Source organism: Coturnix japonica, chromosome 3, assembly GCF_054131305.1.
Source record: "Coturnix japonica strain WE chromosome 3, WE-NBRP24, whole genome shotgun sequence".
NCBI classification, from domain to species: Eukaryota; Metazoa; Chordata; class Aves; order Galliformes; family Phasianidae; genus Coturnix; species Coturnix japonica.
In genome coordinates, this window is record NC_140665.1 from 59,485,765 (window position 1) to 59,510,858 (window position 25,094).

A 25,094-nucleotide genomic window follows, 5' to 3' on the forward strand; every position below is an offset into this window, starting at 1 on the left:
AGATGACAGGAAACCAAACTCCTTTGGAGGTGGTGGATAAAAAGAAGAATGTGCCACTAATCCTATTCTCCTCCTGATTGAAAGAAGACAAACACCATTGTTACCCCACATATTTCTCAACATATCTGTAAATAAAAAGCTACCATTAGTGCTTTTCACCAGATGTTATCTCTGTGTCAAAACTGTTTAGGGTGTGATCTGACATCCTCTCCTTTAGAGAGCATGGAAGCAAAATAAACTGCCTTTGATTTATTAAAGATGAACTATCAGTACTGTAAAAGGCAGAATGGGAATATAGATGCATATTTTAAAAGCAGGGCAGGATGAATACCAGCTTCACTTTTATATATAAAAGGTCGGTCCACAGCCTTTCCTGTTTATTAGGCCTGTCAACATTCATGCAGCCACCATACATCTACACTGATATGTTTTGAGAAGTTTACCTGTGCATTATTCACCCATGATTGCACCAATTTAGAAAAAGAATGCTTCTCTGCACCTTAACTATTAATGTCGATATTAGGTTTTTGGGAGGAAATAATACATGGGAGAGAGCATATGAAAATTAAAGGATTGTTTTTCTTCTTTTATTCTTTTTTTTTTCTTTTTCTTTTTTTCTTTTTTCTTTTTTTTTTTCCTTTCTTTCTGCTGTTGTTAGGTGAAAGGCTGACATTAACTGAAATTCAAGTACAGGAAGGAAGGGAAGAGTAAAACCACTGACAGGCACGTGGCTACAAGCCCAGTGCCAGGCACCGCAACGTACATTTCCAGATTGAGACCAGTTCAGCATTCAGCTCAAATCTCTGAGAATACTCAGAGGCTGAGCAGCCAGAGCTTTGCCAGCGCTGCAATGGAACTGGTGGGGATACACCTTCAAATTGTTGAATTTAGTCCTCAGTGAACAGGACAATGCACTGTCACTTCCAACAACATGTAATGCAGTCATTCTTTCACAAAATCTATTAAGAAGAGTGTCTCTGATATCAGTGGGGTGTCACACACTGCAGCTACTGAGCAGATAAGGATTACAAGCATTACCTCATTCCCTCAGAGGTGAAATGTCTTCAGTAGACCCTGGCAGAGGGTGCAGGGTGGCTGCTGTTAGGTGATGTTGTGATAATGGTGCCACAGGTATCTCAGAAAACAGAAGTCCTGAGTAGGCAGAGTGATCTCAGAGCCTTGTGATGCCCTGTTAGCTCCAACTTCCCACCACAATATAAACATCCAGGATTATTCTGCAGAGCAGAGCAGTTAACAGAGCAGCAGGAGGTAACTGTGAGTCAAAACATATAAAGAGTACAGACAGTGGAAGCAGTCATACAGCTCTTTGCATAAAGAGATACTTAAAACTCTATTATTGCACACTCTGTGCAAACGAAATGGGAGAAAAAAATAAACTTGGTGTAAGGTGTTTTTTTATGCTGCTTATGTCCCTAAAGCAAGGCTGCTCTTGTCTTTCACAACTGTCAGTGGCCGCTAGTCACTACCTCAACCAAAATGAAATAATCTTCAGAAGCAAAATGAGTAATAGCTCAGCACAGAAGGTGATTGTTTGAGGGCTTTGTTGTCAGTGCTAGCTTGGTTTCATTTCCATGCAGCACATTACAAAGTGCATGATGTTAGTGCTCTGCATCCTATGCCATGTTCTGCCCTGCTGCTGCTAAAGCCATGTGCTCCCGCTGGCAATAGCTGGGAAGAAGTAAGCATTTGCTCTGCCTCCAGGCATTTCCCCATGGGGAAGACAAGTGCTTGTCAGAGGCGGCAACACCTGCCAAGCTAAAAAGCAATTTACAACAAGAAATGAGGGGAAATTATTGAAAAGAAGGAATAGAAGGAAGGCAGGTTCTGGGAAATGTCCCTCAGCAGAAGGAGGCACAGCTACATCCTGCCCTCCTGTATCAATACTTCATGAAGGTCAGGCTTCAGCTTAATCCTCATAGAGATCATGGCCCATTCTGGCAGAGCCAAACTCTTCTGGAGATTTGAGTGACTTTCCCTCTCTAAATAACCACTGTCAGGATGCTACTGCATTCTGTGCCAGAAGGCACTGTGCTTCAGCAGAACAGACCACGGCCCTGCCAAAAGCACAGCAGCCATGGCAAGCACTAGCCTTCATGTCCAGGGGTTTGTGTCTGCCATTCCCTCAGGCAGGCAGAAGGAAAATGTTTTCTGAAATCTGGCACTTAGCTGTATGGTTCCATGTATTTTTTATATAGTTCTGAGGTGCCTGGCAGTGCTTTTAGCATTGCCTGAGGTATCCAGGCTTACCTCCCATGTTACTGTCACAATACTTAATTTTCCACCTCTCTCTGTTGTTCAACAGGCAGTAAAATAAGGAAGCAAAGCACACAGCACAGCAGAAAAGGGCAACAGGAAAATTTACACACATTCCTACTCTGTAGGCCTGTGCAGAGTTCAATATGTGAAATGTCCTGGTGACAGGAAGAGCTCAGCTGTAAAAGCTGGTCTATGATATGTGGCAGAGTCATTCTTGGCTCAAACCAGACAACTAGCTCTAGTAATACAAAGTCTGCTGAAACAGGAGTGCAGTTTACAAGCCAGCTTCAATCCATTTGCTTCATGAATGTGTCAGGCTGGTATACAAAAGCCCTGTAGCAAGGGAAACCAAGACAAAAACATTTCCAAGCTAGCTTGGCTAGATGGTCTTCTGTGAAACCCTTGCTACCAGCCAGTAACAAATCAGCTCTCCTTGTATGCACCAAAAGTATCGTGTCGGATGGCTCCAGTCCAAAGCTTGGAAATTAGCTGTGTCAGCACATCTGGGTTTGTATTTTGGCAGCAAAACATAGATTCTGGGAGAAATTAGCAGTAACAAGGCTCAGCTCTAGACCATTTGTATGGAACATAGACATTCAGCCTAAATTAACAGCATGATCCAAGCTCAAAATTGGTAAAACAACCTTTCCCCAGGCTATCCCTACTATCTCATCTTTAATATGTGCAGTACAACGTGCCATGTCTATCATAAACGCTTGCACCTGAAGATACCTTTCCAGAGTGGCATCATGCTAGGTCTTCACCTCTGAAAATGTCTGAATGTGTTTCTCTCCAGATCCCAGCTATGCATAATTGCCATCATTTTATGCATAACGTATCTAATTTGGGGACGTTGATCCTCCCTGCTTTTCAGGCACACTGAATGTCATTCAATCACTTTATTTTCCATAGCCTTGTTCCCTGCCACTATCCTTCGTATATTATGTCTCAATCAGAACTGAAATACAGACTCCTCTTTCACTCATAGCATAAACAGGAATCATAAAATACCACTAAATCTGCCAGGTGTGAACACCTTTGTGCCTTCTTGTAGGCTCATCCTCCCATTTGGAAGTATCAGCATGCGTAAGACTTTGGAAAAGCACTGAAAACTGAGCTGCCTGGGTCTTGCTAAGCCCCAGAGCCCTGCCACATGCTAGAGGTACAACATCCACAGCTATACCTGGTAGGTAATTCTGGCTCATGGCTTGTGCTGTTGCATCTGCTGAAGCTTCACACCATAAGGCCAACCTGAGACAACACCTCGGTAAAAAGCTAGCTGTGCAGAGCCCCAGTAGCTGGAGCTGAATTAAAAGAATCATTCAGCCCTGACCCTTTGCCTCCACCTAGGCTCCTTGCAGTGCAACAACAGCCCTGGTACTCACCCCAGAGCACAAAGCTGATCCAGCTGCATGGGTGTTCAACCTCTTCCAATATATATATATTGGGATGGCTATTGTTTTGTATTTTTTCAGGCAGACTGTCTGCTACCATTTGTACACAAGATCTTGAGTATGTATGAGACTGTGGAAATAAAAGTTTTGCAACTATTATGAAGACAGAACACTTACAAAAATAAGAAAAAAAGACAAGTAAAACCTGGTGTTGGATATCTAACTCAAATAATGACACAAACGAAAAAAAAATATACATACACTATTAGAGGAAATTCAGTCTAATGAGTTTTCCCTTGCTTTATTTTTCCTTTCCTCGAAGCCATATTTCTGTGCATTATGTTGTCTTGGACTTCCCTGTAACACATCCAGTGATCTCAATGAGGATTTGGACACAACCTGCAAACCCTAAAGTTTCTAGGAGGAAAATCTTCATTCACAGTCTTGCCATGTCTGGTAGTAATAATCCAGATGATATCAAAAGCAGAATGTGTGCAGGTGTCATGGTTTTGTAATTTTGTAATTTTGCTATCAGTATTCCACATCATAACATCATGTAAAGTATGGATACTTCTATTGAATGTGCAGTCCACAGAAGAAGACTACATATCCCAGAGAACAACAGGGTTAATGATAAGTCACGGGACCAGGACGCTGTATAATCTCGTTCCCAGGCTGGAGTGCCCTCCTTCTTCTCTCGAACTTCTCGGAGAGTGGGAAGCGTTCCAGCCGTGTCGCCTAGAGTTCACAGTAGGCCTCTCGGTTTTCGGGGACTCTCTCTCTCTGTTTCGTTCAATTTGTTAGCCTCAATTATATTATATTGTGTTATCTTGTATTTCGGTATCATATTTAGTAAAATAAGTTTTTCCTCCTTAGATTGTCGCTGTTTTATCCCACTCCCTTTTTCCCCCTCCTTTCCGGGCCCCGGGAGGGGGGCCCACGGGGTGGCTTCCCCTGTCACGGGCATAGGTAAATCTAAGTAACCCGTGACAGATTTTTTGGTGGAGAATGCGGGCATAGAGCTTTTTAGCTTTTAGAACAACTCTCTCTTTACTCTTAAAGAGCTTCGTTAGCGGAGTGTTATCTTTTCGTAGCTGCTCACTGAGAACGTGACCTTGAAATACCAGACAAATTGTCAACATTAAGGGCTGCTGTACATTCTCAGCACTGCTATCTAACTTTTGTGTAGAAAACAAAGGGATTTCTTTCTCCCTTAGAGCAAAGCTAGCTAGCTCTGACTTTTACAGAGCCTGCCAGCTATGAATCCACTCTTCATCCCAGTTGCTCTGTTTAAGGGATTGAAAGCAATTATGATCTTCTTAAAGTATTGGTCAACTATTAACACCATAATTTGGTGTTGTGGAATTGTGCAGGTATATAGCCTAATAAGGTGGATACTGATGGAGACACCTGCCTGGTACTTTTATGAGATGTGGTATGGTCAGAATTTTGGCACCTACATCCCAGACGGAATTGTGAATCTTACAAACACTTGCATCCCAGATGGAATTGCGAATCTTACAAGTACTTGCATCCCAGATGGAACAGGCAATTTTACAAACACCACCATGTTTAATTCATTGTACAGGCTAAAAAAACCCTTTTTATTTAGGTTGTACTCTCAGATTTCCACACGCCTTTCAATAACTGAGATAGGGTTCATACTTGCATCCATGTTATCACTATTAATGAATGCATATATGTTCCTATGCATTCGTTCTATGCGGAAGTCTCCTCCAGAACCAGAGAATGATGACTGGCAGGGAATATGGAAAGGTTTAGGAAAAGTCTTAGAAGCATGGGGACCCGCAGTGTCATGGGATTTCACTCTTGAACACCTAAGGGACCCTAAGAAATTAAGTGAGTATTTGGGTCAGAGATCTAAGGAGGTAAACCTTATGTGGGGTTTGGCTTATGCATACCGTGCTTTGTATCATACTATTCTGGAGAGAGAGAGTTTCCGATCTGAGATTCAAGCCCAAGTTAATTCTGATCAGTCACAGGAGGCATCAGTAGCAATATCAGTTGCCCCTGTGGAAGGCAAGAAATGGAAACGGGTGTCCACGCGTCTAGAACGAAAAGAAGGAGAAGCACAGGGGGGGGCTGCAGAAGACCCAGGTGCCGGGCATGGAGCAGTACCGAAAAAAGCAAAGGCAAAAACCAAGAGGCATGAAGAAGAGACTGATGATGAGGAGGAAATCACCTATTGTCGACCTCTGAAGCTGACTGAAATCCAAGGCTCGAGAAAGGAGTTCACACAGCGTCAAGATGAAGGTATCCTTGCTTGGTTGCTTCGCTGCTGGGACAACGGGGCCAACAGCTTGTCTCTAGATGGTAATGAAGCTCGCCAACTAGGAAGCATTGCCCAAGATGCAGGTATCGACAGAGGGATTAGCAGATGTTCGGATGGAGCTGCCACTCTCTGGTTGCGGCTGTTAGAAGCCGTGGGAGAAAGGTACCCCTATAAGGATGCTTTGAAGCCTAAATTTGATAGTTGGAATACCGTCCAAAAAGGTATTCAGCGCCTGAGGGAATTGGCCATGGCGAAAATGTTGTACAGCCCTGATCCAAGCGAACTTGACCCTGAGAGAGTGAGGGCCGATCCTGACATGTGGCAGAAAATCACAAGTACAGCACCAGAGAGAATGGCACAGTCATTGGTAACAGGTTCTAAAGGGTTCGTGGACAGATGGCCCCGAGTTGTTGAGCTGATTATAATGCTTCAAACCACCGATCAGCAGCTCCCTCAACTGCATGCCGCAGTTTCTGCCATCTCACGGCTAGAAAACCGAGTAGATGAAATGTGCAAGAAATTGTTTCCATCAACTAATCGTAATGATCCCGTAATAGTATCAGAAACAACTGATGAAGGTCAATCCTCGTACGGGCCACCAGGTCTAATGAAGGATCTGATCAAACTAGTCCAGTCCTACTCCTCACCTGCATCATCAAAAGTCTCAGCTGTTAAACGCACACGCTTCCCAGCTCGAGCAAAGAACAACAGTACAATTGCACCGCGTGTTTCCATGTGGCGCTACCTACGTGACCGTGGAGAAGACATGAGGAAGTGGCATGATCAGCCCACTTCTGCACTACGAGCACGGGTGAAAGAACTACTAGACATACCAACCACCAGTGGAGTTGCTCCAGTCATCACAGGTAACCAATAGAGGGGCCCTGCCCTCAGTCAGGGGAGGGAAAGGGATAATAGAGTTTATTGGACTGTGTGGATTCGATGGCCTGGCACATCAGAACCACAGGAATATAAGGCACTGGTGGATACCGGTGCACAGTGCACCCTAATGCCCTCCAGTCATGAAGGGACAGAATCAATCCATATTTCTGGAGTGACTGGGGGCTCTCAAGAATTGACTGTGCTGGAGGCTGAAATAAGCCTCACTGGCAAAGACTGGCAAAAACACCCTATTGTGACTGGCCCAGGGGCTCCATGTATACTGGGTATTGATTACCTCAGAAGGGGGCATTTCAAGGATCCTAAGGGGTATCGATGGGCCTTTGGGATAGCTGCTGTAGATATGGACAACATTAAGCAGCTGTCTGTTTTGCCTGGCCTGTCAGAGGACCCGTCTGTTGTGGGGCTGCTACGAGTAAAAGAGCAGCAGGTACCGATTGCTACAAAGACAGTGCACAGACGGCAGTATCGCACCAACAGGGATTCCTTGCTCCCCATTCATGATTTGATTCGCCAGTTGGAGAATCAGGGAGTGATCAGTAAAACTCACTCACCTTTTAACAGCCCCATATGGCCAGTGCGTAAAGCCAGTGGAGAATGGAGGCTGACAGTAGACTACCGTGGCCTGAATGAGGTCACACCCCCATTGAGCGCTGCTGTGCCGGACATGTTGGAACTCCAGTACGAGCTGGAGTCAAAAGCAGCCAAATGGTATGCCACCATTGACATTGCCAATGCCTTCTTCTCTATTCCTTTGGCTGCAGAATGTAAGCCACAGTTTGCCTTCACCTGGAGGGGCATTCAGTATACTTGGAACCGTTTGCCCCAGGGGTGGAAACACAGCCCAACCATTTGCCATGGGTTGGTCCAAACTGTACTGGAACAGGGTGGTGCTCCTGAACACCTGCAGTACATTGATGACATTGTTGTGTGGGGCGATACAGCAGAAGAAGTTTTCACAAAAGGAGAGCAGATAATCCGGATTCTTCTACAAGCCGGCTTTGCTATTAAGCGAAGCAAAGTAAAAGGACCTGCCCAGGAAATTCAGTTCTTAGGTATAAAGTGGCAGGATGGACGTCGTCACATCCCAACAGATGTGATCGACAAAATCACTGCCATGTCTCCACCAACTAGCAAGAAAGAGACACAATCTTTCCTGGGTGCAGTAGGCTTTTGGAGGATGCACATTCCAAACTACAGCCTCATTGTAAGCCCCCTTTATCAGGTGACGCGGAAGAAGAACGATTTTGCATGGGGCCCTGAGCAGCAGCAGGCTTTTGAACAGATTAAACAAGAGATAGCCCGAGCTGTAGCCCTGGGGCCAGTACGGACTGGACAGGATGTAAAGAACATCCTCTATACTGCTGCTGGAGAGAAAGGCCCCACTTGGAGTTTGTGGCAAAGAGCCTCAGGAGAGACCCGAGGCCGACCCCTGGGATTCTGGAGTCGATCATATAAGGGGTCTGAAGAGTGCTACACTCCAACTGAGAAGGAGATCTTAGCCGCGTATGAGGGGGTTCGGGCTGCTTCCGAAGTAGTCGGGACTGAAACACAGCTCCTTTTGGCACCTCGACTGCCAGTGCTGAACTGGATGTTCAAAGGACAGGTTCCCTCCACTCATCATGCTACCGATGTCACCTGGAGCAAGTGGATTACGCTGATTACACAGCAAGCGCGAATGGGAAACCTCAATCGTCCAGGAATCCTAGAGGTGATCATGGACTGGCCTGAAGATAAAAAGTTTGGAACATCACCAGCAGAAGAGGTATCACGTGCTAAAGAGGCCCCACCATACAACGAATTACCAGAAAATGAAAAGAAATATGCCCTATTCACAGACGGATCATGTCGCATTGTAGGGAAGCATCGCAAATGGAAAGCTGCTGTGTGGAGCCCCACACGACAGGTTGCAGAGGCCACCGAAGGTAAGGGAGAATCGAGTCAGTTTGCAGAGGTAAAAGCTGTCCAGCTGGCCTTAGATGTTGCTGAACGGGAGAGGTGGCCAATGCTGTATCTTTATACTGACTCATGGATGGTGGCAAATGCCTTATGGGGGTGGTTACAGAGGTGGGAACAAAACAACTGGCAACGGAAGGGTAAATCTGTTTGGGCCGCTGAATTATGGAAGGACATTGCTGCCCGAACAAAGAATATGGTTGTAAAGGTGCGTCATGTGGATGCACATGTGCCCAAAAGTCGGGCTACTGAAGAACAACAAAACAACCATCAGGTAGATAAAGCTGCCAAAATTGAGGTGGCTCAAATTGACTTGGACTGGCAGAATAAGGGTGAATTATTTCTAGCTCGATGGGCTCATGAGACCTCAGGTCATCAAGGAAGAGACGCGACATATAAGTGGGCCAGAGACCGAGGGGTGGACTTAACCATGGACGCTATTGCGCAGATTATTCATGATTGTGAAACATGTGCCATAATTAAACAAGCTAAAAGGATGAAACCTCTCTGGGAGGAAGGGCGGTGGCAAAAGTATAAATATGGGGAGGCGTGGCAGGTTGATTATATCACCTTGCCACGATCTCGCAGTGGTAAGTGTTATGTACTCACCATGGTAGAGGCAACCACTGGGTGGCTTGAAACATACGCAGTACCCCATGCTACTGCTCGAAACACCATATTAGGTCTTGAGAAACAAGTCCTGTGGCGACATGGCACCCCAGAAAGAATTGAATCTGATAATGGGACACATTTTAAAAATTCCCTTATAAATACTTGGGCCAAAGATCATGGCATTGAGTGGATTTATCATATTCCCTACCATGCACCAGCTTCTGGTAAAATTGAACGATATAATGGGTTGTTGAAAACTATGTTGAAAGCAATGGGTGGTGGAACATTTAAGCACTGGGAGAAGAATCTGGCAGAAGCCACTTGGTTGGTGAATACTAGAGGATCTGTCAATCGTGATGGTCCTAGTCAATCTAGCCCCCTACACACTGTAGAAGGAGATAAGGTCCCTGTTATACATGTAAAGAACATGTTGGGAAAAGCTGTTTGGGTCCTTCCAGCTTCTGGAAAGGGCAAACCTATCCGTGGAACTGTCTTTGCCCAGGGACCTGGGTGCACTTGGTGGGTAATGCAGAAGGATGGGGATGTTCAATGTGTGCCACAAGGGAATTTGATGCTGGGGGAGTGCAGTCAATAATTTTATGTATTTATATATATATATGTTTGCATGTGTAGTGTATTTTAGTTATTATAGTTGTACATTTAGTTATGTTACATGTAATTCTACTGTTTAGCTATCATAATTTTACATACGTGTATATATATGTATATATATATTTATCATGATGTAATAATGTAGAATAAGGGGTGGAATGTCATGGTTTTGTAATTTTGTAATTTTGCTATCAGTATTCCACATCATAACATCATGTAAAGTATGGATACTTCTATTGAATGTGCAGTCCACAGAAGAAGACTACATATCCCAGAGAACAACAGGGTTAATGATAAGTCACGGGACCAGGACGCTGTATAATCTCGTTCCCAGGCTGGAGTGCCCTCCTTCTTCTCTCGAACTTCTCGGAGAGTGGGAAGCGTTCCAGCCGTGTCGCCTAGAGTTCACAGTAGGCCTCTCGGTTTTCGGGGACTCTCTCTCTCTGTTTCGTTCAATTTGTTAGCCTCAATTATATTATATTGTGTTATCTTGTATTTCGGTATCATATTTAGTAAAATAAGTTTTTCCTCCTTAGATTGTCGCTGTTTTATCCCACTCCCTTTTTCCCCCTCCTTTCCGGGCCCCGGGAGGGGGGCCCACGGGGTGGCTTCCCCTGTCACGGGCATAGGTAAATCTAAGTAACCCGTGACAGCAGGAAGCATGAATTTTTAATACTGGCCACTCTTTTGTTGATACTCTATATTATCTTTTCTTATAAAATATTTTAAATCTTCTTATAAGTTTTCCTGACAGGACAGATAGCCTGATCATGCTGAGTATTTCTATGAAATCACAGTTTGTCATGCTGTTTCTCAGTACTTTTATTTAAGTCTTTTCATCATGACAGAAGGTAGCTAATGAGTGGTGATACAGTTTATAGCTAACAGACACAATTGAGAGCCATTTTCCCTAGTAGTCATTTCAAATAACTCACATAATTTTCCAACAATCAACATTGCTGCAAAGTTTCCTGAAGGTTAGCAACAACTCACCTGTTGGTACTCCTGTTGTGTTCATGTTTTCAGGATCCATCTCTCACTTTCTGTTTGCATTTCTCCACATAGAAGTAGCACAAACCTGGTAACACATTGTGAGACACCTAAGAAATGGGTTTTGAATGATGATAGGTAGACAAGGAATATATACTAAATAGACTACATTTAGGAAGGCTTTGCCCTTCTGTTGGTCTACAAGTAGTAAACCATAACTTTAACACCCTTACATCTGTGTTATAACATGAACAGGAATGTTTTCAGTATTTCAAGGAAGTATTCAGATGAGATTCACAAATTTAGAGATATCTGTACAATTTTTCACAAGATTCAGAAGTACTGTCACAAAATTTTAACCATTACAGCAGACCACCTCTTGAGTTCGGGAAGAGAAGGAGCAGAGGACCAGACCTTTCTCTGAGATTATCTTTCCCTCTCCAGCCTTGGGCTGTCCAGATTAGATTCAGGTCTCACCTGTTTTCTTTTTAGAGCCAACAAAACTAAAAGTGTTTTACAGATTCATATAAATGAATCAAAAATTAATAAATGCTTTCTACAGCTTTATTTTAACTTTTAATGACTGTTAGCAATTAAAATAATTTAAAAACAAAACAAAACAAAAACCAAAGCACAACAAAACTTCCTTTACAGCAATTTAAGTATGCATCCTGGCTGAGAAATTCAAACCAAAGGTTGTCTTTTTTACTTCCTATTTGATCACGCATTTTTTGACATAGCCATGCCAATGGCAAAAAAAGCAACCTCCTATATTTTGTGATTTTTTTCTGAGTTTAAGAAAAGCTGTGCTTCTTCAGTTACTGGCTCAAATTTCCCAAAAGCCACAACATTCATTATAATTATTGTGTGAAGTGGAAGATAACTACTTTTATTAAGGATCATCAAATACAGGATGTCATATTTATAACAAGCACACCTCTAGATGCAGCATCACACTGCACACATAATAATTAAATATAATTTCTCAAAACAGAAATGGTTACAAAATAAATTTTCAACATCTTGTAATAAATTTTTTACTGTTATTAGTCATTACACCTGTGCTAACCATAAATGAAGTGTTACATTCAGGTCTCTCACTAGCTTACAGAATCTATCACTACTAGTGAAACAATTTCCTCCCCCCTCTCCCCCCAAACAGCAGATATAATTACTGTTTGTCTTTAGTCCAGTAAGACCAGGATGTTTGTCTTTACTCCAGTTAGACCAGGATATACCATATTCAACACAGCTTCTGCAATGTTGGCTTTCCAGTACATCTAATTTTGAAATTTTAAAACCACACATACTATTCAGATTTTGCAGGAAATACCTTTACAATTAAAATTTCCTAAAAATAATTCTGTACCAGTCCGGACATGATCTGAAGACAGACACATGAGCTAGATCACACTGAGAACAAAGGAATTGCTGTCACTGCTTCAACTTGACTAGGCTAGGCTGAGTCATGCATTTCTGAGATTATGGATACAATTGTCTTTCTACTGTATTTTTTTACAAAGATATAAAAAGGCAATATGACTTGTTTTCTTTCCCCTACAGATTTTTTGGCGAAAAAAACACACTAATAGATCATTTAAAATGTTTTTATATGAATCTGAGGTTAAAAATAAATTTGGTTGGAGTATATAGATTCTTTTAGTGACAGAAGATTAACTTTATAGGGAAATCTTCAGGTAAGTCAGGAACATCCAAACGTTATAAAAACATTCTTCAAAGATCTAATTACAACAACTACTATTCACTGAATTCAAATTATAAAAAAATCAAAGTTACAGCTGCTGTGTAATTGCTGGATTGTGTTTCCTGCTGGCTTCAGTAGGTTTTCATCATTTAAAGTATTTGTTAATAGTTTAAGAAATGCAGCGGTTCTTTTCCATGGCATGATACAAGTAAAAACAAGTAAAACTGCATGAGATCTTTGGAAAGAAAAATGTATGTTATCACATAAGTGTTCAAAAATAACAGAATACTTTGAAACAGCAAAGAAATGTTGCATTTGTGCTCTTCCTCAAACAGTGTTAGAAGAAAAAAAAAAAATTAATAAAAAAAAAAAAAAAAAAAAAGAATGGATTAATGAGAATGTACTAACCTATAAATACTTGGCACCAACCCACATTTCAGTTGGAGAATCGAACATTTCAATTTGTTTACAGTTCTGCCTTCTCATTTACCTGAAATAATGTTGCTAACAAGCCAACAATCCTAGATGCTAACAGCTGACAGAGGGCTGTTTATGACCAACACCTTTTTTTTCACTTTTCATTCCTTTAAATTTTGGCATTAAAGGATTAAACAAACAAACAAACAAAAAACAGTTTAATTTTATGCTTTCTTCTGCTAAGATATATTTTCTTCAAATAAGACACAAAAATTGTTTGTAGATACTCTGCTGTAGCTTTATTTTCTAATGCATCAAAACACACTAGATTATAGTGAGTATCACTCAAGTTAAATTCACTTCTGAGAAGTGAAATAACTTTCAATCAAACCACAGGCTCTCAGCTTTCTTCAGGAACAGGCCCATAATGCAGAATGAATGAATGTGGGTGAACACAAGAAAGACCACTGAGCCATGCAACTGGGGAAAAACAAATTACCATTGCTGAATACAGACTGTTACAGCCTTAGAAACAGTATTTTCATTAGCTGAATAACTTGCAAATTATGCTAACTCAATGAAAAACATTCCTGAGATTGCAGGTCCTCAGAAATTGTCCTGGAGTGAAACTGATGTCTGAATTCCAGATCTATATTCAAATGGCTCACATTCAGAAATAGAGGAATACTGGCTTAATGCAGCAGGGATCAAGAATAATAAATAATTAGGAAAATGTATGTAGTTTTTCTTTTAGGCAGATTCCAACCTTCTTGTTTCTAGAGAAGAATTCCATGGTAAGTAGGAAAAGTGGAGAGGTGAAAAAAGCCAGAGCACAGAACCCATCATAGGAGAACAAGTTCTCTCTGTACATGGGTGGAAGCTCTTTCCACCAAATGCTGAAATCACCTATGACTTGGGTGCTTCCAGGAGCAGGATGCATTTCTGAGCCACTCTGACCACTAACCCAAAGTTCCCAAGAGGAAAAAAAATCCCTCAATACTAATACTTCTGACTCTCTCTTAGAGTTCACCCCATTTGAAAAGCCTATTTAACACTTAAACCAAAGAGTCTCTTACTTTTTAACACCATTTTGGTGCTAACTATCCATTAGTTACTCTGCTGGTCAGACATCTATAGGACAAATTAAAGTAACTGAAAAGGTTACAGCTACAGGAGTTATGGAGAAATTGCATACTTTGAAGTTGATGTTTTCTAAAGTTGAGACAAGATAATTGCTAGGACTCTTTCTGCTTTGATGAATTGAAGGTGTTTTCAGAAAACTTTTCATTCCAACCTAATGCTTAATTGCTCATAAAAACAATATGCTCAGTGATCCCGTATCAGACATCTTATAGTTATACACAGACTGTGGTTTTAACTGTTTGTGAAAATTGTCATTTTTATGGGGACTGGACCACTACTAATCTTCTTACTTGTTCTCTGAGAAGGAAAATGATCCTCACATCTTGCAGCTAAAATGTAAGTGCCTAAATAATTAATCATATCCTGATATAACTCCAGAAAACAGAATTTTAAAGCAACACAGAAGGTTCCCACAATCTGCTTGTGTCCTTCCTTTTAGTGCTTTGTCACACAAGAGGGTAGTTAATTTTTCTTTGGGTAATCACACTGGTTTTTGGTTGTTTTTTTTTTTTTGTTTTGTTTTGTTTTTTGTGGTTTTTTTGTTTTGTTTTGTTTTTGTTTGTTTTGTTTTTTTTCATGAATCTCATGTCTAGCAGAATATTCAAATATTTCACAGAATCACAGAATCATTAAGTTTGGGTAAGATTTCCAAGATCATCTAGTCTAACTGTCCATCTACTCAATATTTTCCCACTAAAGCATGTCCCTTTGTATGACATCTAAATATTTCTTCAGTGCCTCCAGGAATGGTGACCCAAACACCACCCTGGGAAGCACGTTCCAGCACCTGACTACTCTTTTGCAGAATAAATAATTCTTAATATCTAAACTGAAACTTCACAGTTACAATTTGAGGCCATTTCCTCCTGTCCTATCACTAGTAAAGCAGGAGAGGAAGCCAACCTATATACATATGCCATGTGAACTCACTCAAGATGATCTATTCCATAACCTCTCTTGGCACAGAAATCAGGGCTGACAGACCCTGGATCCCTCTTGTAAATAGGAGCTACGCTGGTAAGTCTCCAAATCTCAGGGATCTCTCCAGTTGACCAGGAACACTGATAGATGGTTGAAAGCACCTTGGCAATTACCTCTGCCATCTCCCTAAGCATCCTCAGGTAGATCCCATCTGACCCCATGGACCTGTGACATTCTAGATGAAGTAGAAGGTCTCCAACTGTCTCCACCTGAATCAGGAGTGGCGTGCTATCCTGCTACTGTCTGAGGCCCATATATTCTAATGAGAGGTTTATTCTGATACCCAGCCCAGACCTCCAGGTCAGGAGGTAGAGTACGCCAATTCTCAGTTTGAAAAATTACTTCCTAAATCTTTTCTTTGGTGTGTTTGTTTTGTTTTGTTTTGTTTTGTTTTTTACATCTGTTCATCCGTTCATACTCACTTTGTACCACCAGTGCTAGACAGGAAAAAGTAGTTCTAATTGGTGGTCTGTGTCAATTATTTTTTTGTTGGCTTGTAGTACGTATTTGGATACTGGTTTTCTAAGCTCTATGAGTTTTTTCTTAAATTCTTTCAACCCCAAAATCAATTTCTTTACTCTAAAATAGATTTAAAAAAAAAAAAAAAAAAAAAAAAAAACAAACCTGCACCTCATGTAGCAACAAGTTTACAGATTTAAACACAAATCTTTAAAAGAAGTAATTAAAATTGTTATTTAATATTTAGTCCAGATGTAGCATAAAAACAAAACAAAACAAAACACTACTAAGAATTGATTCCCTTATTATTTAGAAGAAGCTGTGATCCATATCCCTGGTGGTACAAGCATGAGGAGCCTGGCAGAAAATTATAGATATGAATAATTTTGTGTGCAAGAGTAGTGCCATAGAATTTGCTGGAAATACACATTCTTATGTAAAGTTAATAGAGCTATTCTGGAACGTAAATTTACTTTTACACATCGTTGACTGCAAGCTAGGAAGGTAATGTTACATATCCCAGTCTATATAATAATTACTTGCTCATCTTGCACAAACTGTATAGCTCAGTGCAGCGTATCTACGTTACTTTTTGCAAGATGAAAGGATTTTAATCACAGTCAGCAAAAATTAGCAAACATTACAAGAAAGCACTAGTTTCTGAATTTGTTGCTTGATTATATCATAAAACTATTGTTGCCTCAAGAGAGTTAGATTTTTGTCAGACTAGTTTATCATAAACAAAACACAATTCCCCTCCCCACAAAAATCTTGGAGAATTCAGCAAGATACACACATATTAAGCTTCTGAAAGACAGAAATGGTCTCTTACTATGCATGTGAGGATCTGCCAGTGCAAGAAACTTACCTGTTAATGTAGTCTCCAGTACAAATAACAGGTAATAAGCAGAGGAAAAGAAATGATAGCTATATAAGTTGCTCATGAAACAAAACAGAATTTAAATGAGAAGTATTTCTCATAGTATATATAGTAATATAATTTTTTCTCTGTATCTTTATATAGGTACATGAACATATTCTTTCCTTTACAGTACCACCTTTATTAAATTCTGTGCATAAAATCCAAGGCAAATCCCTTCCTGCAAAGATAATATTTTATACCTCAATTCATTGTAGCCTTCTCCACATTTAATGATCCAAGTTCATGCATCTAAAAATATCTTCTCTCATCGTTTATTAACCCCAGTCAGCTAAAAGAAGAGAAAGGAGATGGATGTGGACCACCTCCAGGATGGGGGCATGGTGCCTAAATTCATTCTGTACATATTTATATAGATGTGCACTATGTCCCAAGCAAATAAAATATATCTTTTATTGGCTTAGAGAAGTTACAGATACTCATTGTGAAGAAATATGAATGTGGTAAACACAATTCTGTGTAAGTGACCAGATTTGTGCCTGCAAACCTGTTAGCTCAAATAGCTTTTGTGCATGCCTCTGCTGATCTAAGAATGAACCCATCAGTGATCACTAGGTGTTTTTTTTCCCAAACTATCTGACCAACAGTTGAATCCTAGGTTATTCGTGTCCCAGGAGAACACTGTACCAATTTATTTTAGTATTGTTCTAAAGTTAAAGTGATGAAGGGAATTCAGTAGCTTTGGCCTTTACTGTAACCCTCACTTATTTTAGATGTCTGGGGTTAGGTGAAAGTAGAGATGTTACAGTGATATTATAGGGTATAAGGTTACATGAGTTTTATAATTAAAATGATATTACTGCACAGTGATTCCACTTTTTTCTCAACACCAAAATAGCATATAAGCTTGCAAGGCCTGATCTGTTTGTTGGGGGTTTTTTGGTACATAGGCACAAAGGTTCCTGCTGTTTGTCAGGTTTAGGAGGCAAGACTGGTTAACATCTGCAATGCACTGGTTTTGTAGCAAGCATTTGTCTTTGGTAAGATGCAGAACACATGCCTGTTTAAAGACTCATTCCTCCATTTCAGGTTTCTGGAATTGTAAATTTTACTCACTAGCCCTCAGTCCAAATTCTGCTTCATAAGCAATAGAAACACACATTCAAGCAGCATGAATCTGTCAGAGACTCAAAGAATAAGTCAGCTTTTTTTTGGAGCCAATCCATAATGCTTGAGCCCATGACTTACTTTGGTTGTGCTATACCACACCATATTTTTCCTGATTTAAATCACTGCCATAACATTTGCCCATATGCAATACATTCATCACTCAGCCCATCACTCAAGATATTTCTCAGTGAACATCCCTGATGAACAGCCTTCCCTCCTACTACTATTTCAGTATAAGCATACCCACCAAGAGTAATATAGAAATTACTACTGCTGGCCCATTTCATTCCTCCTTGCTTAAGAAGTGTCAGAAGGAAACTTCAAGCACATCTGACTATTAAATATTTTTTTGCAAGAGATGCAAGGACTCTGGAAATCTCCAGACAGCTGGAAAGAACATGATTTACTCTGCAGGATAGCATTTCCAGCAGCGCTGGGTGTGCTACAGACAAACACCAACAGCTCTGATAATAAACATTTTATTTTTACTAAATGAAATAGATACATGTAGTAAAAGGTCTTAAAGGCTAACCTTTCCCACAGGTTGGCAGTGCAGGCTGCTGCAGGAATGACATCACTGAACAGAAGTCATTTTAGTTAGAGAGAACTCCTGTTAAGGATGTAAAAATAGAAAATATGGATCAGTGCTAATTTAAATATTGGACATTCAAAGGACTCAAGAGACTGTGGACACTCATACTGGCACAGAGTCGTGACCATTGGAAACATCTATTGGCACCACTGGAAAGAACCTCACACACAGAAGACAATTAGAAAGCCACTTTCAAACACAGTATTCTTAATGTTGAATTGCAAGCCAAAGACAGAGCAGAGTGTGATTATTTCCATAGTGCACTGCGCTCAGCAGTACACATACACTTATTGTGGTCCCAAGATACAAATGTAGTGTGAGCCTTCATACAACCCATATAAAGGACCTTCATCCTCTTGCCACAGACCAGAGAGAATGGGGTTGCAGCTCTACTTCTTACAGGTGACTGCAAGGTGATCCTTGCAGAAAACTGAGCAAGAAAAAGATGGCGCTTGACAGTATATCCTTGTATCTTGCTCATGTAAAAAGTTTGAACAACACAGAAACTGCTCACTGTCTCCATGGAAGGAAACAGGGCTTTTCTCTGGCTTTTTTACCAAGCTCTCCCTATGAGAGCATCCTGGACTACACATGGCAGGAATGATGTTCACACCAGAAAGTCCCTATTCAATCTCACATCCATAAAAATCTCATAGCTTTCTTCTTCGGTATGCCCTGTATCATCTCCTATTAAAGGTCTGCTTTACATAAGTGCACTGCTATAGGAAATCAAATTTAGTAAATGACTACAGCCCCCCATCCCCTCAAAGACGACTTAACATTAGAGTACTGAAAATGTTAGAGGTGACCTCCAGCATAAAATGTAATGTAGCAGTAAAAGGGTTACTATCTAAAGATACATTCAAATTCAAAGTGTAGTAGTAATTCAGGAAATGGCAATAATTTTCCAAACCTCCTGTGCAGAATACAGCTACCGTTTCTGTGACTGTCTCTTTAAGAAGGTGAGTTACAGAAGCAAGATATCTCTTGAGAGAAGTTATAATAAATCTTTACTGACTTGTCTTTTAAGCAGAAAAAAAAAATCCATTTATGAAAAGGCTTCAAGGCAAAATATAATCTGACTTTAAAGTCAAACTTTTCATTTATTGAAAGAGATATAAAGCTGTCTCCAGGTGCTTGATGTTACCTACTTTGAGCAGCAGAAATAGTGAGTTACTCCAGGGAAAACATCTTTTAATTTGGCATTGTTGATCTTAAAATATAACATTGTTTAAAAACAAAGTCAAGTCAATCAAGCAGGTACTAATCCAGGAGAGTAATTTACATGCATATACAGTAGTGCTGCGTAGGCACTGCAAAGAGAATCTGATCAGCAGTATCTGACTTGCAATAGGTAAGTTCAATTCATTATGACCCCCACCTGGAGACTAAGGTGTCAGTGTATCCACTGAAGCCCTCAAGAGGAGTAAAGTTTTCCAAACCATACCATTCTGTAATTCTGTGTCTGATGTTATCGCTAGTTAAAAAGACAATTTGTGAATTTCACAGGTGAAAAAAAAAATCACTCAAAAATTTTTAGTTAGTCCTATAGGAAGTACTAAAAGCTTTGTGTCCAGAACAGGAGTTGAAAAATACATGGAAAAACTTATCCAGTACAAAGGAAAAGGGATAAAAACTATTTTCTAGCTGCACATGCAATCTACAGCCAAATAATACAGCCCACAGATCAAACGGAATCTAAAAGTTCTATTAATTCTTCTATATCACTGACAGTCCCAAGATAGAATTACCACTTCATAACAGTAGGCTGAACAAGAGCTGATAGGAACTAGTCATAGAAAACAACAGGATACTGCAGTTTTCCACTAAACAGAGAGAAAAGATAGATTCTAATCTTAGACAGGGAGGCTGGCACAGACAGTAGTAGTTTTCTGATAATCACAGTAACATAAGCTGTATAGGGCGAGTTGTAACAAAATGACTATCAGCAGCCAAGGTCCTGGGTAAATTGCAGGACTTTGGTAGGTTAGTTAGCTAGGAGTTGAACTTAATAGTACTTCCCACTCAGAATATTCCATTCTGTGATTCCATAATTCTACAGCTCCATTTTGCTTGAATGTTACCTCATTGCTATTTAGGAGCAGAAGAGGCTAGGGATACAGAGAAGGAGCTTTGATTCCTTAGAGGCAAAGGCTGATGAGTTTAGGCAAGGAATAGGCCTCAAAGATGACTATCGGTGGGATTAAGAAACTCACAGCACACAGGAAATCATGATTCATTCCACTCCTGACTAATGGCCAGGTGCTTCAATGTGCTGAATAAGATTTTATTCTGCATCTAGTAGAACACTTGCCCAAGACTGCTTTTTCTTCAGTAACAAGTATAAGTCATCCCAAGGAAATTATGACTCTATATTGCTAATTCAATAGGCTCATCGCATGCATTTGAGTCCTCACGATTGGACAGAAAAATAATCATCTCAGAGGAGCAGGGAACTGTAAATTATTTCAAATTTAAAGTCATTAATTGGAGCATATATAAGCACATAAAGCATGCAACTCAATAAAAGCAAGTAGTAACTGTTACTTTTACATAGAAACAATCAAATGTATAATTATGAAACAGAGAAAGAGCAATTAATCAGAAACATTGCTAGAAAGGGAGCAGCATTTAGTCAACAATGTAATTTCATTACCTGCTCAGCGCATTTACCTATAAAGTGGAGCTTTTTCTGTCCAAGCTTTCCACACAACTCAAAAAGGCTAAAGATCAGTCGATTCATTATTTTCTTATTTCCTTTAGGCTGCCAATCTTCAATGAAGTATTGAATCAGAAAGTGTTTTAAAAAAAAAGAAAAGAAAAAAAATGAAAAGCTGAAGTTCAGTTTACCAAATAGAAAATTTAAAAACACAGTGTAATGATTTTCAGATACAGAAAAGGGAAAGGAAATACTCCGTATGTTCACTGGTTAAAAAAAAAAAAAAAAAAAAAAAAAAAAAAAAAAAACTGTATAAAATATAATTTTCTGATGCTTGAGACAGTGTGAATAATTTACTTCCTTCTCTGTGATTCAGCTTCTTCTCCTGTTAATTCTCCTTTAAAAGCATTATGCTTTCTTATGGCAGCTCAGGCCCAAACCATGCAAATAAACGTAAATGTTACAAATTCATCATTAATACCACACACTAAAAAAAAAGCAACAGTAAGAATGAGCTATGGAGAGAAGAAAAATCCTACTTAAAAATACTACTACTACTAACATAGTAATATAGTTGACAACTGGAAGTCCTGCTTACCTGCCTCTACTCTTTAGCAATTAGGGATTCAAATATAAATATATTTTCCAATCCACTGTAGAATCAATTTACTTTTGTATGAAAAACTTGTGCAGCTGTCTTGCAAAGAAATAGAAGATATATCCCCCAGTCAACACATATGCACCATCTGAAATAATATGGACTGTGTGTTTCCACAGAACAATATCTTCTTCCACATATTTGTGCATAAATTCTTGCAGAATAAGTGCTATCAATGCATGCAGTTAGGCTGGTCTTGATTTTGTTTAGCAGTTCCATCATGCTCAGTGTATTCAAATCACAGTGCAACACCACTCACAGTGTAACACCAGGCATGAGGAGAGCAGAGCCTGCTGTGTGGAGCACAGTGCACTGGATAGCCTGAAGTGGAAACACATTGTCTTTGCCCTGGTCAGCACTTTAAATGAAAGTCTAGCCATCACCTTTTCGATAGACAGATAGTGCTTAAATTTTTCATAAACGACATATCCATTTATTTTGGTTTAAGCACATCTAACACTTCTAACAGCATCTCTTACTGAAAGCACTTACTATTCCCACCATAACATTTTGTAATCAGAAATGGCATCAGGCATTTCTGGCAGTGGTAGGAAGCCTCCACTTGTTCCCATCTGGTACTACTACCTAACTTTTCTTTTTAGACAAAGTTGTCTTCAGAAAGCTAATATCCCGCCACATGTCACTCCCATCATTTCAGTGTCCTTTATCTTTTTTATTACCTACTGATTTTTCTGCCAAGACCTTTAGATGATTGATCTGTTACAACTTTATTAGAAACCACTCACTTACAGAAGGCTAGTGGGGGGGCCACATGTATTCACAAAGTCATTAAACTGACAACAGTGGGAAAGAAATCCCCCTCCCCCACCCCCACCCCCCACCCTCACAAACAAACAAACAAACAAAAAACTCTGCACATTCAAAATAAATAATAAACTGCAAAATTACTCCGTTGTTTCCATATCTCTTTCTTCTCCTCTGGAGAGTTAAGGTCTATATTGAGCCACGCATCTTGGTCTTGTACATATCCTTTAGTATCAGGAGATATTAACATTAATTACATTAGGATCTGTTATCTAGTTAATTGGATTTAAAATATTCTGATCATGAATCTGGATCAGACCTAATTTTGAATCACACGTAGGTTGAATTACTGACATAGTAGCTGTGCAAGAAATAGTTGTGATTTAAATGCCCCATCTGCATTTCATTTGTTATCTATTGTTAGAATGGCAACAAAAACCATAGGGTAGAATCCAAAGTCACTTAAAATTACAGTCTTTCATTATTTGCTTGTCTTAACTCACATCTCAGTCTTCTGTTTCTTTTGTACTATGTGAAATCTCACCACCGCCCCTTACTTCCAATTCACGAGAGGTTAGATTATTGCACCATTTCAGAATTAAGTAATACCATTTCCCTTAACTTGTGTGTTGTGTTCATCTCCTTGTCTTTTTATCCTTTCTCGTCTGCTCTTCATAATTACTATTCTCATTTTCTTTCTGGAAAATAGCCATGTATCTGCCTGGATTTGAGTCTTCAAACTCATTTCCACCTGAAAGTTCAGCATGGCCAATTCTTCATTGTATTACTTACTGCTAGGAATGGCTCCTGGGATTTTCATGAGAGAAATGAAAAGAATTTGTGATTAAGTTTTTTGATAAATGTGAGAGAACAAATTTATAGACAAAGGGAACCTTCATCCTTCAGAGCAGCAAGAAAACCCAGGCAGTTGTATGTGCTGCCTGGCTGCTAATATTTAAAAAATATTTTACTCATGTAATAGGCAGATCTAGGTACAGGGGGCACTTGGAAATAGAATAGCTAAGTTTTAGGTCATACATTTTATGGGGGCATAAGCTATTTAATAACTTGAGATTAACAAATATTACATAACAAAAATCTATACCCTATGGATTACTGCCCTGCAGCACCCAATCCATTTCATAGTATGCTACAAAAATGCTCTTTTCTGTGATCAGAAGTTAGTCGGACTCTTGCAGGTGTGCACCAGGTAGCTGCAAGCAAGCTGAAGGGAGATCTGCTCACTTCAAATAGTTTTTCATGTGTATTTCTTTATCTATGTATAAACAACCGATGTGATGTTTTAATGGCTTCCAAAGGCACTGTAGGAACAAACTAAATAAGCTGTGACCTATTGAAAACCCAACTTAAAAATCTCAGCCATGAGAGTGTTCTGGTTTATGCCAGTTTGTGTTTACAAGGTGTCATGGAAAGCAATTATTGTGGTTATGAAAAATGTAGCCCGAAGTGTCCTCTAGATGGGAAAATGCAGAAGACAAAGCATACTCTGAATACTATTTGCTGAGAGGCAACCCTCTACATGTATATATACTGGGGTAAAATTTGCCTTTTTAGAAAGTCCTCATGCAAATAAAAGGGGACATGCACCATGTGGTTAGTACTTATCAAAGAGCAAAATCATCAAACTTTGTATAAGTGTGCTCTTAAACAGCAAGCCCAGTCCTTATGTAAACAGTAGTGGTGAATCACTGCAAGCAGACTAGAGGTTGAACTTCCTTACATAAGACACCTGACAAAAATTTTTGATGAACACCAGTAAAACAAAGCATCTCTTTGGAAGTAATTTGCTGGGGGAGGCAGGCAGTGGATGCAGTTTAAGGAATAAATAAGTACAGTGATGTAAACACTATGCTTAGTAATTTCTTTGCATCGTGACTTACTTTTGTCACATAGGCTGAAAATGCTTTGTTTATAATATCTCCAGCCCCTAGGGAAAGATACAGTATTTTCCATTTCCTTTCCTTTCTCTCAATTGTACATCCATATTTAAGGTTTTACTTCTATTTCATCTTTATCTTCCAGCAAATTTGGTCACTGTTCCTTAAAACAGTGAGGTGTGAGGGTCAGAGAAGTTGTGCAGGGACTTAAATTTTCTGAATACGGGTTCTGTAAATTTCAATGTACATAAAAGCAAAATTTCTACATCCTCATTGAACACTTCCAACAGCAAAAATGAATTCACTTTTTTTGGCCTCTAGTAACCAACTGTGGACGGTTGCAGCCTGCAGTCTCCTCTTCCACAAAGCAGATCTTTTCCTCTTTGTTAGGATTAGGGAGAGATATGACAAAACCATCTGCTTAAACTTGTTCCTGATTAATATACTGCCAGCCATCCTGAAAAGCTAGCTAACTAATGTGAAATTTGAGCTAATTAATGAGTGCGTGCATACACTTGTGCAAGTGTGACCCTACACTCATCAGATGATAGGTATGTGCAAATACGTGTAGATACAGCCAATGAGGGATAGTTACCCATAGCAAAACAGATGAGCCACCAGGGGACTCCTGGCTGACTCCCTCTGAGTCACCCCTTATGTTTTATTCCTCCACTGGAACCAGCACAACAGCAGCAATTCTTCTCTGGGATAAGTTTTTAGATTTGTCATGTCT

At 39.9% G+C, this 25,094-nt stretch overlaps 1 long non-coding RNA gene across 3 annotated transcripts in view; it reads right to left on the minus strand.

Annotated features, from left to right (window-relative positions):
• LOC116653222 (uncharacterized) overlaps positions 1 to 25,094 on the minus strand; it is a 93,679-nt gene that overhangs the window by 12,135 nt on the left and 56,450 nt on the right. For 2 of the 3 annotated variants that reach the window (XR_004306738.2, XR_014944108.1), the window contains exon 2: positions 11,038 to 11,122. This is a non-coding gene — a long non-coding RNA (uncharacterized LOC116653222). Of the gene's footprint in view, positions 1 to 1,038; positions 1,274 to 3,662; positions 3,802 to 11,037; positions 11,123 to 25,094 lie in introns of all 3 variants that reach the window. The other variant, XR_014944107.1, reaches the window with a different exon arrangement.